At 47.0% G+C, this 12,493-nt stretch overlaps 1 protein-coding gene across 2 annotated transcripts in view; it reads right to left on the minus strand.

Moving 5' to 3' along the window:
* Window positions 1–433: 433 nt before the first annotated feature.
* Window positions 434–12,493, minus strand: part of CYP24A1 (cytochrome P450 family 24 subfamily A member 1) — a 146,178-nt gene continuing 134,118 nt past the window's right edge. For both annotated transcript variants that reach the window (XM_068261896.1, XM_068261895.1), the window contains one exon: window positions 434–2,318. The gene's annotated coding sequence lies outside the window, so the exon portion shown is untranslated. The remainder of the gene's footprint in view (window positions 2,319–12,493) is intronic.

Genomic DNA, 12,493 nt, shown 5'->3' on the forward strand with positions numbered 1-12,493 from the left:
GGGCCAAATTTGGCCGGCAGGCTGGAGTTTGACCTGTATGTCTAAGGGCCCGTTTCCGCAAACACAGGCACGTCAATGGAAGAGTTTCCACTGCGTGCATGTTGTGTGGAGCGGTGCGGAGCAATCCGAGAATCTGCAGCATGCTGCAGATTTTCGCACAGCCGCATCCGCCCGCAGCCGCGTCCCATGTCCTCCATCGACTTCCGCATCGGGAAGTGATGCGGAAGTGATGCGATGCGGCTAGGTAGCCGCATTCGCATCTCTTTGTAATGGAAACCCGGCCCTTAGGGCTGGTGCACACCTAGAGCGATTCTGAGCACTTTTCAAAACGCTAGCGCTAACTTAAAGTATTTGAATGGATGCAATAATTAAACTGAGATGTGATATCTTTTTTATTATTATTATTTATTTAAAAAAATTAAAAAACATCTTGTTAAAAACATAAGTTGGGTGGCCATTTAACAACTTTATTACACAAATGTTTATCATACAATGTTAATAGGAACACTGATACATATTTATGCGTACACAATATACAATGTACATATGTGCAAAATATAAAATGCTTCATTATAGATTTCTCCTTTTTCATTAAATGATGGCCCCTTTACTCAATAAACTCTCAAAATAATTGTTAGTAATTTTTTTGCTTGTTGGTTTTTTAAAATGCATTTTATTGGTAAGATGTGAAAACATCACTAAGGAAAAAACTCTGGAGAAAAAGAGTATTGCATATGGCAAAGTATGTTAAAAGGAACCTGAGGTGTGAGACCCATGGAAGCTGCCATATTTATTTCCTTTTAATAACAATAGCTCTGCTGATCTATTTGGCTGCAGTAGTGTCTGAATAACACCAGAAAGGAGGCAAGCAGCTAATCTTGTCAGATCTGACAATGATGTCAGAAACACCTGATCTGCTGCATGCTTGTTCAGGGTCTATGGCTAAATGTATTAGAGGCAGAGGATCAGCAGGACAGCCAGGCAATGTGCATTGTTTAAAGCAGCAGGGTCAGCCATATTATGCCAGGGGAAAAAAACATTTATAAGTAGATAAGCACTTGCACTACTTACAGATGTATTGTATTGTCCACGTCTTTATTTCAGTGAATTTTATATAGTAAATAAAGAGAATTCTGTTCCTGGCATTTGCATTGGTTTCCTCTGACTGAAGCCAATACTGATGTCATTTCCTCCCTTACATTTTTTTCTCATAGAATCTGCTCTGTCATAGCTAGCTTGCTTTGTAAACATGTGAGCACAGCAAGGGCAGATGTAAGCCTTATCTCACAATGAACTGCCCTCAGCCAGTCAGTGAGGAGCAGGAATGTGGGAGGGGAGGTGACTAGCTTCCCTCTCCTGGAACAAGGAAAAGAGACGCCCAATAGGTATAAAATGCTCTAAAAACAAATAAAATAAGAAAGCTTGAGTTGGCTTACCTCGACAGATGACACGTTCACATAAAATGAACTGTTTATTAGTGCATAGCACAGGCAACATGTTTCGTGGGACCATGCACACTTCCTCAGGCCAAATCAAGTGCCACTAAATACCGGAAGCCGCATATGGGCAATGTACCAAACAGAGCCAGTCTGACTGATATAAGGTTTATTACAGCCGAAACATTTCTGATTAGATTGGAGTGCTTGCAATGCAGGGTGGGGTTCCAGGCTGCATAATAAACACAGTCCAGTGGGTAAATGGAATTTGATTTTATGGCGGACAATCCCTCTTTAAAAGGAAATAAACATGTCAGACTCCATATCGCTCTCACCTTGAGTTCCTTTTAAGGTGGCCATACACGATACAATCAAACCAATCGATTTTCCATTTTTTAAAATAAAACTGATGATGATCGGTTGTGTAAGCTCGGGACACACAGGTGCTCGGTTCCCTTTAAGAAAGAGTTGCGCTTGTACTTTGAGAAAGTTATTGATTTTACAGTGCAAAGGGCACTTCAGTTGTTGGGATGATTACTGGAATCCCTGGTGACTTTTGCAATGCTATTTTGCCCGGTCTTATCAGTACCCATCGGCCATTATCTCCAGTATCTCTGTAGCACCTCTGACCTACATATAGGAAAACAAACAGTCCAGGTGTTACATGCACACTGTTCACACTGCTGCTGAGAAGGGCTGGCAGGCCTCTGTACGCTCTCGTCACAGGCCCGGACTTTGCCATGCTCAGCATCACCACTCCAGGCTGGGAACTCGGCCGCTCCTCTTATCTTGCTGGGTCCAAGGCCCGGAATGTGTGGAGTCAATAAATGCCTGGAGCCGGAGTGCTGGATGCCGTCACTTCTGAGTCACTTTCAAGGGTCACTGAGGACAGAGAGACAAGAGTCACCATGGGGCATTGGAAGGAGTGACTACCTATACAAAGCATGCAGGCCCCCCAACCGTCCCGTTTTCGTCGGGACTGTCCCGATTTGAGGGGGCCCTCTCGTTATCCCGCGCTGCCCCCCCTTGTGTCCCGGACACTGGGGAGAGAGAGGATTAGGGGGTGTGGTTAGAGGTGTGGCCTAAGTGTCCTGCTGTCTGATGACCAAATGTTGGGAGGTATGAGCATGTAACACTTGTAAGCCCTTATAGCGGACATAAAAGGGGTAAAGTACACTGACCACATGGGGGACAGAGGAAAAATCAATTAGTACACTGACCACAAAGGGGGAAAACAGGCAGGTGATGTGGGAATAGCCAATCATTACACTGACCACATGGAGAGTGGGAGGGGTGGCACAGCAACAGCCAATGGCTCTTCCTGTGTCCCCCTATATAATGCTAACATTTGTTAAGCGCTTTTCTCCTGAAGGACTCAAAGCGCTCAAGAGCTACAGCAGCCACTGGGACACACTCAAGGGGCCACCCTGCAGTGTTAGGAGGTCTTGCCATGAATAGGTACTAACACTAACCAGATGCAAACCCTGGTCTCCCATGTTATAGGCGATGCCCTTAACCAGTCACTATATGGTCAGTGCAGGTATAAAGGTGCCCAGGAATGTATACAATTAGGTTAAAAACACTAAAAACGTAAAATATGAGGTGGCTGACCTCAATAAAGACAATCTTATTTATTTAGCACAGGAGGAGGCACTCAATGCTGCTGGCTACTGATACTTTGGCACTTGTACTGGCCTGACGAAGGGGGTCACTTCAGGTAAAATTTTGCCCAGGGGTGTCATTGTAACTAGAATCGGCCCTGCTTGTGTCTCCCCTGCAGCTTTGTAACTCTCCACCAGAGCACCAGGGGCACTGTGGTCACATGACAGTGAATAGTGGTGAGTTATGATACTCCTGGGGAGACATGAGGGCACAAGCTGGAGTGAGGAGACGTAGCTGTGCTTTGCAGCTCACTCCTCTGCATGGGGGACTAGGGAAGCACATTGGGGAGGCAGTCACTGCATTTGGCTTATTTATTAGGCCAAAAGTGATGGGGTTGGGATATCCATGAATAGGGGTGGCAGTGCTTTAGGAGAACTTCTAGAGAAGCATGTGATCAGTTTGATCAGCTGATAGATTTGTAAGCTTTTGATTTGCTGTTATGACTTCCTGCTTTAGCACATGATTATGAGCAGCAAGTCAGAGCCTTACAAACCTTATCAGCTGATCAAGCTGATCACATGCTTCTCTCTGATTTCTCCTAAGCATTGCCATCCCTATCCATGAGTATTCACGGTACTTTCTTTGTGGTCTTCATAACTGGATGGGTGGCAGGGGTGTGGTATTTGCCTAAATCTTTGAGTTCACAGCTGAATTATTGCACAATGCAAAACCCATTGCGCGAACCCAGCCTTAAGTGGAGTGGTCAGTTATACTATCTCAGAAAAATACCCACATATATAAGTAAATAAATACTTGCTCTGCTTACATAACCTATGTTTTGCACTGCCCACATTTTGATTTTAGTGATTTTTCTATAGTATAAAAATTTGAGAAAATCCTTGTATTTTGTCTGTGTCTATCTTGAAGCCAATCCTGACATCATTTCCTCCCTTACTCTGTCTGTGTATCATTGCCCGCCCCCTCCCAGTCTTCAGACACTCCCACCCAGCTCTGCAGTGTAAAGTGCATTGAGAATATTTCTCCTGGCAGTTCAATGAGGCCTTTCTTACAAACAGATCTTACAGGAAGAGCGTGAGCTCACAGATTAAATACTGTAGCCCAGTCAGTGAGTCAGCAGTGAAAAGTTCCCCCAAAGGATTCTGGAACTCAGAGTAAATTACCCAGAATTTTGTATGTGAGGCGTGATTAATGTAACCCCTTCACTGCCACGACCTTCACATACAGCACCGGCAATCTGTCAGCTGCTTGCACTGGAAGGTCTTCCGTATTAAAAGGACAACTGTAGTGAGAGGTATGTGGAGGCTGCACTATTTATTACCTTTTAAAGAGAGACTGAAGCGAACAAAAATTGCTGTTTTTACCTGCTACACGTTGCACACGTTGAGTTTGTGTGTAATGTAAGGCGTTATTAGAAAGTGCTGCATGCTGTGCGTTTAGCAATGAATCTGCTGCGTTACTTCTGTTGCACATGCTCAGTAATGTATTTTTTTATATGTAACGCATGCGCCGTTTCCATTCCATCACTGTGCGACGAAAACGGCGCACCAAATGCAAGGCTATAGAAAGCACTATATAACGTCCAAGTTATAGTGCACAATGCGTTGCGTTAGGGGCACGTTGTGCAAACGCAACGTCCTGATGGGAAAGTAGCCTTAAGGAAACCTGTATTGTGCAACCCCCCCAAGCCCCTCTCCCCCCCAAAAAAACTGTTTCTCATACGTGGGGCTTCTATCAGCCCCCTGCAGCCTTCCTGTGCCTGCACCATCTTTGAACGGGTCTCCAATCACCCACCGTGGCTCAGTTTTGCTACCAGAAGTTGAAGGCCACTGCACTGTAACCCGGACCACCCTGGCTGTACGCTGCCCTGGCAGTACAAAGTTTTCTCCTACTATACCTGCACACGGAGCAGTGCTTTTCAGCGCTGCTAGATTTGGGCGCAGCCAGCGCCGCCATAGACTGTAATGGGAATCAGTCTATAGCGGCGCTCAGTGAGTAACGTTGGTTCCGTCAGAAGACGGAACCGAAGTTGCTTAAAAACACAATAATTCGGCCTCCAGCAATCGCTCGAAGCCAAATTATTTAATTCCCCCACTATCCATGACGGCCTGGAGGGTGAATAGTAATTAAATCGGCCCGGACTTGTGCAGAAGCAGGATCAGCCATATAGCGCTGTATCCTGCGCCCAAGTCTACCGGCGCCGATTTCAAATGTACTCCCTGCACAGGACTCAAGTCAGCAGTAACTAAACTGAGCCACGACAGGGGACCAGAGGATCGTTTAGAGATAGCGCGGGAACAGGGAGGCTGCAGGGCGCTGGCAGAAGACCCAGGTAAGTTAAACACCTTTTTTTAAGGGGGACATTACAGGTTTCCTTTAACCACTTGCCGACCGCGCACTCATACCGCGCGTCGGCAAAGTGGCAGCTGCAGGACCAGCGACGCAGTTCTGCGTCGCCGGCTGCAGGCTAATTAATCAGGAAGCAGCCGCTCGCGCGAGCGGCTGCTTCTTGTCAAATCACGGCGGGGGGCTCCGTGAATAGCCTGCGGGCCGCCGATGGCGGCTCGCAGGCTACATGTAAACACAAGCAGAAATAATCCGCTTTGTTTACATTGTACGGCGCTGCTGCTGGGATCGCCGCCATGTGACAGGGGACGTCCTGTCACAGGCTGCACAGGACGGATAGCGTCCTGTGCAGCCCCGATCACCAGGGGGCCAGGTAGGAGAGGGGGGAAGCGGAATTTCGCCGCGGAGGGGGGCTTTGAGGTGCCCCCCCCCGCCAGCCACACGCAGGCAGGAGAGATCGGACCCCCCCAGCACATCATCCCCCTAGTGGGGAAAAAAGGGGGGTGATCTGATCTCTCTGCCTGGTGTTTGATCTGTGCTGGGGGCTGTAGAGCCCACCCAGCACAGATCACATAATTCAATGCTGGTCCTTAAGGGGGGGTAAAGGGTGGGTCCTCAAGTGGTTAAAGAGTACTTATTTTATGATGTGTAAGACCACCGCCCATAAATCTTTACAGTACTGATCTCCGCCGCCCCCCTTCAGCCAAATTGCTGTCGGTTTTCTTCCTAAAGTGTTCCTAAGCTCTGTGGACTAAAATTGCATGTGCTTGGCCACATTATGGAAAACCACATGCGAAATCACAAAGAATGTAAAGCTATGGGGTGCAAAAAAATTGCACGGGTGAGAAGCAATTTTATGTGGGCTTTAAAATCGCACAGCAATTCCCTCCATACAATATGCATACAATGCTTTCTTATGGAGCTGCAAATGAATGCATTTTTGTAAAAATAGATCCAGTAATGTATCTTTAATCTCTTGATGAAAAGGCAAAAATACAAATCCAAAACCGCAGAAACACACATTCCTGAAACCACATGCTTTTCTGTACAGACAAGTGTGCACCGAGCCTAGAAGAGACTCACTGACCACTGGGGTTCCCTATATAGACAGGAGTGTGCCCTACCTCATAGAAATGGTCAATGAGATGCAAATAATTCTGAGTTGATGTAGAATTATGTAAATTGTATAAGCACATTTTAAACTGCATGTATTTGCATAATTGAGCCTCAACTCAGAAATAGGGCTTGTTCACACTACAAGGGCTTTTCTAAGGCCTCTTTTCCACGAACTGTTTCTAGGCAGTGAAATGCCTATCAAACTCTCACTGCTGCCTGATAACTGCTTGTTGCTGCCTAATAACTGCTCACTGCTGCCTGGTAACTGCTTGCTGAGTGAGCACACAGCTCAACAGTTCGTGGAAAAGAGGCCTTAGGCTTCTTTGCCACGGACTGTTCATAGGCAGTGAAATGCCTCTCAGACTCTCTCATCTGCTCACTACTGCCTGGTACTGCCTGGTAACTGCTCACTGCTGCCTGGTAACTGCTCACTGCAGCCTGATAACTGCTTGCTGAGCACCCAGCTCAACAGTCCATGGAAAAGAGGCCTAAGCGCTTTGGCTTCTATTCATAAAGCATTCCCGCATGCGGTAATGCTCAAAACCGCTGACTTTTCCGACCATTAAGGCCTCTTTTTCACGAACTGTTGAGCTGTGTGCTCAGAAAGCAGTTATCAGGCAGCAGTCAGCAGTTACCAGGCAGCAACAAGCAGTTACCAAGCAGCAGTCAGCAGTTGTGAGAGTTTGAGAGGCATTTCACTGCCTGTCAACAGTTCATGGAAAAGAGTCCATGGCAAAGTGTCCATTCATAAAAGCTGTTTCCGCATGAAAAGCTACAATTCCTGAGCAGTGCGGAAAATTACTACCTTATGCGGTGATTATCTCAACAAGTCACTAAGGGCCCGTTTCCACTCTCGCGGAAACGGCCGCGAATCCGCAGAGTTTCTCCGCAGGCAAATCGCGCGGGGAAACTCTGCCATAGGGGACAACGGCGCCGCCGGCCGAATCGCTTGCAGTAGCGATTCGGCCGGAAACCCCCACAGAATTCGCGGCGGAGGCTGCGATTCCCATAGCCGTGCATGGCACGGCTGATGGGAATCGCCTGCGATCCCGCCCACCCGCTCAGTGCCGGCGTGCGTCTACGAGACGCACGCCGCACTAGTGGAAACGAGCCCTCAGGCCTACTTTCCACGGACTGTTGAGCTGTGTGCTCAGCAAGCAGTTGCCAGGCTGCAGTGAGCAGTTACCAGGCAGCAGTGAGCCTTTGTGAGAGTTTGAGAGGCATTTCACTGCCTACCAACAGTCCATGGAAAGGAGGCCTAAATGTTAATTCATACAGATTAGAGCAAGCGGAATGGGAACGGAGAATACCGACTGTTTAGAAAAGGAGATAAGCCAGCGATATCAGGCAAGCTAATGGGGACAGACCTCCCAGGCAGCAGCAGTGAGAGCAGAACAGAAAAGGCATCCCAGAATATCCAGGCTATGTTTTTTAACCCCTTGGGTACCTGTTTTCAGATTTATTTCACATCACAAAGCCTGCATGTGTAACATTTCTTGAAGTTCTTCTAAGCTGTGGCAATTAGATTGTTTAGAAAGACTAATAGACAGATTCAGAGAAGATTCAGGGCAAGGAGAGGCAGTTTTAAAAAGAATGCACATCTAAAGGGATGCTGGGGCTGCCTCTTCTATAGTAACTGTCTTTGCACAGGGAAAATGTATCACCTCAGCTAGTACCGTTAGGCCACATACAGACATCAGACCATAGTCTTTGGAAAATGAAAGATCACAGACCAATCTTACCACCCTTCCTGTAGTATAAGAGCCATACTCTACACAGTCTTTTCTATGGAGCTGAACTCCACATCAGGAAAAAATCTTTGCAAGATGCTGCACACACAGATTCTGTACAGACACAAAAGATCAGTATCTGCAAAAGATCTGTTCCTGCCAAAAATCCATTCCTGCAAATTGCAATGATAGTCTATGAGATCTGCAGATCATCATACACACATGATTTAACTGACATTCATCTGCAGATCAGATCCACCAGGATGGATTTTCAGATCTGCAGATGATTGTCTGATCTGCAGATGAATGTCAGTTAAATCATGTGTGTATGATGATCTGCAGATCTCATAGACTATCATTGCAATTTGCAGGAATGGATTTTTGGCAGGAACAGATCTTTTGCAGATACTGATCTTTTGTGTCTGTACAGCATCTGTGTGTGCAGCATCTTGCAAAGATTTTTTCCTGATGTGGAGTTCAGCTCCATAGAAAAGACTGTGTAGAGTATGGCTCTTATACTACAGGAAGGGTGGTAAGATTGGTCTGTGATCTTTCATTTTCCAAAGACTATGGTCTGATGTCTGTATGTGGCCTTAGTTTAGTGCGGGAATTCCCAGACCTTTCATCTCAAGTGTTAACATTTATATGAATTAGCACACAAAAGTCTAAAATACTATGCAGTGTTTTCCCTCCATTTTTTTTAATGCCGCAAATGTTTTATGAATAGAGCCCTTTGTGATTTGAAAAGCTCTTGCTAATGTAATGCTATGTGTGTGTTCTCACTGGAGCGATCTGATTTTATAAAAAAACCATAGCATTGCCTTAGCAAGAGCTTTTTAAAACCACTGGCAATTAAAAAGCTCTTGTAGTGTGAACCAGCCCTATTAGTTGCAGCTCCTTGAGTCTTCCTTAGGCCTCATTCACATTGCGTTCCGCTCACGTTAGCGTTGGGCTTTTTTTTTTTTTATTCCTGGCACTTGGGTGGGTGTTCCGTTTTTGTGAAAGGCACTTTTCTAAGTACTTTTCCGAGCGTTTTTTTTTTTAATTCACTCCCTGACGCAAGTCAGGAAGTAAACTCTTTCACCCGGAAAAGAGTAAATACAATGTATTTATTCTTGAAAAAGCGAACACAATCTCTGCACAAAGTGATTTTCCAATACCTTCCATTGAGGCACAATCGCCTCTAAAATGGTACAGGCACCGCTTCTCTGAGTGGATCGGAAATGAATGGCTCAGATGTGAACTCTTTGGCCTAGTGCACACCAAAAACCGCTAGCAGATCCGCAAAATGCTAGCAGATTTTGAAACGCTTTTTCTTATTTTTCTGCAGCGTTTCAGCTAGCGTTTTGCGGTTTTGTGTAGCGGTTTTGGTATAGTAGATTTCATGTATTGTTAAAGTAAAGCTGTTACTGAACAGCTACTGTAACAAAAAACGCCTGGCAAACCGCTCTGAAGTGCCGTTTTTCAGAGCGGTTTGCGGTTTTCCTATACTTAACATTGAGGCAGAAACGCATCTGCAATCCAAAATCTGCAGCAGCCCGGGAGTATGCGTTTCTGCAAAACGCCTCCCGCTCTGGTGTGCAAGAGCCCATTGAAATACATTACCCTAGCGGATCCGCACCCGCAAGCAGATCGCAAACCGCAGTGGAAACGCTCCGGTGTGCACTAGGCCTCCCATAGAGAATCATTGCACAAGAGCTTAAAAAAAATCAACTGCCCATGAAAAAGAGGCCTAAAGCCTGATACACACGGTCAATCACTGATTTTAATTGCAAGTTAATGGAAGTGTTTTTAAAAAAATGAAAATGACCCAGTGTGACAGGGCCTCACATTTAAGTGGTGATGGGCAATAAAATGCTAATCATTTCAGCTTGCATGCAAATCCAATGCAAATTGATGCATGCTGTTGATTAATGCTGGGCATACACGGCTTGATTATGCCACTTGATTCTTCCGCTCGATCGATTCCCGCTCGATTCCGCAGGCAATTCTCTTATCTTCCTCTCGTTTCTCTTATCTTTTCCATTGTCTTCAATGCAGAATCGAGCGGCGAAACGATCGGGCGCGAGATCGGATGTGTCGGAAATCATCTATCGAGCCATCTAAATGACTCAGGATCGAGCCATGTATTCCCAGCATTAGGCCTCTTTTCTACAGACAGTAAAATGACTCTCAAACTCTCACAACTGTTGCTGCTGCCTGGCAACTGCTCACCGCTGCCTGGCAACTGCTCACCGCTGCCTGGCAACTGCTCACTGCTGCCTGGTAACTGCTAACTGGCAACTGCTCACTGCTGCCTGGTAACTGCTCGCTGCTGCCTGATAACTGCTCACTGCTGCCTGGCAACTGCTCACTGCTGCCTGGCAACTGCTCACTGCTGCTTGGCAACTGCTCACTGCTGCTTGGCAACTGCTCACTGCTGCTTGGCAACTGCTCACTGCTGCTTGGCAACTGCTCACTGCTGCTTGGCAACTGCTCACTGCTGCTTGGCAACTGCTCACTGCTGCTTGGCAACTGCTCACTGCTGCTTGGCAACTGCTCACTGCTGCTTGGCAACTGCTCACTGCTGCCTGGTAACTGCTCACTGCTGCCTGGTAACTGCTCGCTGCTGCCTGATAACTGCTCATTGCTGCCTGGCAACTGCTCATTGCTGCCTGGCAACTGCTCACTGCTGCCTGATAACTGCTCACTGTTGCCTGGTAACTGCTCGCTGCTGCCTGGCATCTGCTCACTGCTGCCTGGCAACTGCTTGCTGAGCAAACAGCTCAACTGCTCGTGAAAAAGAGGCCTTATATTGCATCAATGGCGCTCTTTATAAATCAATAATAATAATAATAAAACAAACAAAAAAAATGCATACAAAAATGCACATCTCCTGCCTCTCCAATGTTACATTACATTACGTGCGGTTTACATGGATTTGTGAGAATATTACAGCAAGCACATATATGCGTTTTTACATGCGGCCCTAGCGATTCTGCATAGTATGGCACCAGCTGAATGCCTCAGCCTATGTTCACAGCAGTGCATTGCGGTGTAATGGGCGCTTAGTGACGTGGATTACCGCACTGCAAGGCATCATCTATGTGACATTCACAGTGTGGCGGGTGTGTTGCAGTACAACAGCTTGTGGTATGGGAATACACTGTATGCAGTTCATTACCACACAACGCATTAACAGTGAAGCATACTCTTCATTGGCTGCATGCTGCACTGTGTGCGTCAGCAGCGTCACAACTTCCCCAATCCATTGCTGCTACAAGGAACCCAACACCCACTGTGAACCTAGCCTATGGGTCCTTTCACAGTGCTCAGTTACGTTGCAGAATAATTCTGCATGTCAACTCACTGCCCATACAGTTCTATGGCCCTGTACTGCGTTGTAACCAATCATTCTTTTATTATTATAACTTGCTGCATGCAGGCTTTGTATTAAAGTCTATGGCCAGTTTCCATTGCAGTTCACAGTCAGTGGGGGCTAGCATTCACTAGGACCCTAGACCTTCTCCAGGCCCTAGGCAACTGCCTAGGTTTGCCTTGTGCATGATCTGGCTCTGGTCGGCCCTCATGGGCTCAGCCTGATATAATGGAGGTTACGCTCTTGGTAGGTTTCCCCCAGAGCAGGAAAAAAGGGCGCACTTGGCAAGTGGACTAATTGGGCGCCGCCATAGGCGCCAATACAAGATAGCGGTGTTTTTGCACAAGAGCGGAAATGTAGGCGTCCTGCTGTGTATCGGGCATCGTGGCGCCCAAATGCCGCTATTTTGTATTGGCGCCTGTGGCGGTGCACACACTTGCCGCTTGCGCTGCAGCAGCTTCTCCCCGACCTGCTCCGGATAGACGGGGAGATGAGCGAACGCACTGCCCCCAATAGCCACCCCCACCTGGGCAGGGTGTACGGCTACCAGGGCCATAACAACTTCTTCTACACGGCAGCAAGGAGATCATCTACTTTGTGGCGGGGATCGGGGTAGTCTACAACAACCGGGAGCACAAGCAGGAGTTCTACATGGGCCACAATGCCGATATCATCAGGTACGGGGGAGTTCTGTGGAGGGATCCACAGCCAGGCTCCATACTCTGCCCTGAATATCCCGGGAGCAGCTCAGGACTCTGGCAGGGAGGAAGGGTTAGGGGTCAGGTTCTGTGTGAGAGTAGGGTTAGGTTTGGCCATAGTAAAATATCGGTATTTAACCGCTTGTGGACCACAGGCCTACACCCCCTAGTGACCAGGTCATTTTTTAC

This window comes from Hyperolius riggenbachi, chromosome 12, assembly GCF_040937935.1.
Source record: "Hyperolius riggenbachi isolate aHypRig1 chromosome 12, aHypRig1.pri, whole genome shotgun sequence".
Classification (NCBI taxonomy): domain Eukaryota; kingdom Metazoa; phylum Chordata; class Amphibia; order Anura; family Hyperoliidae; genus Hyperolius; species Hyperolius riggenbachi.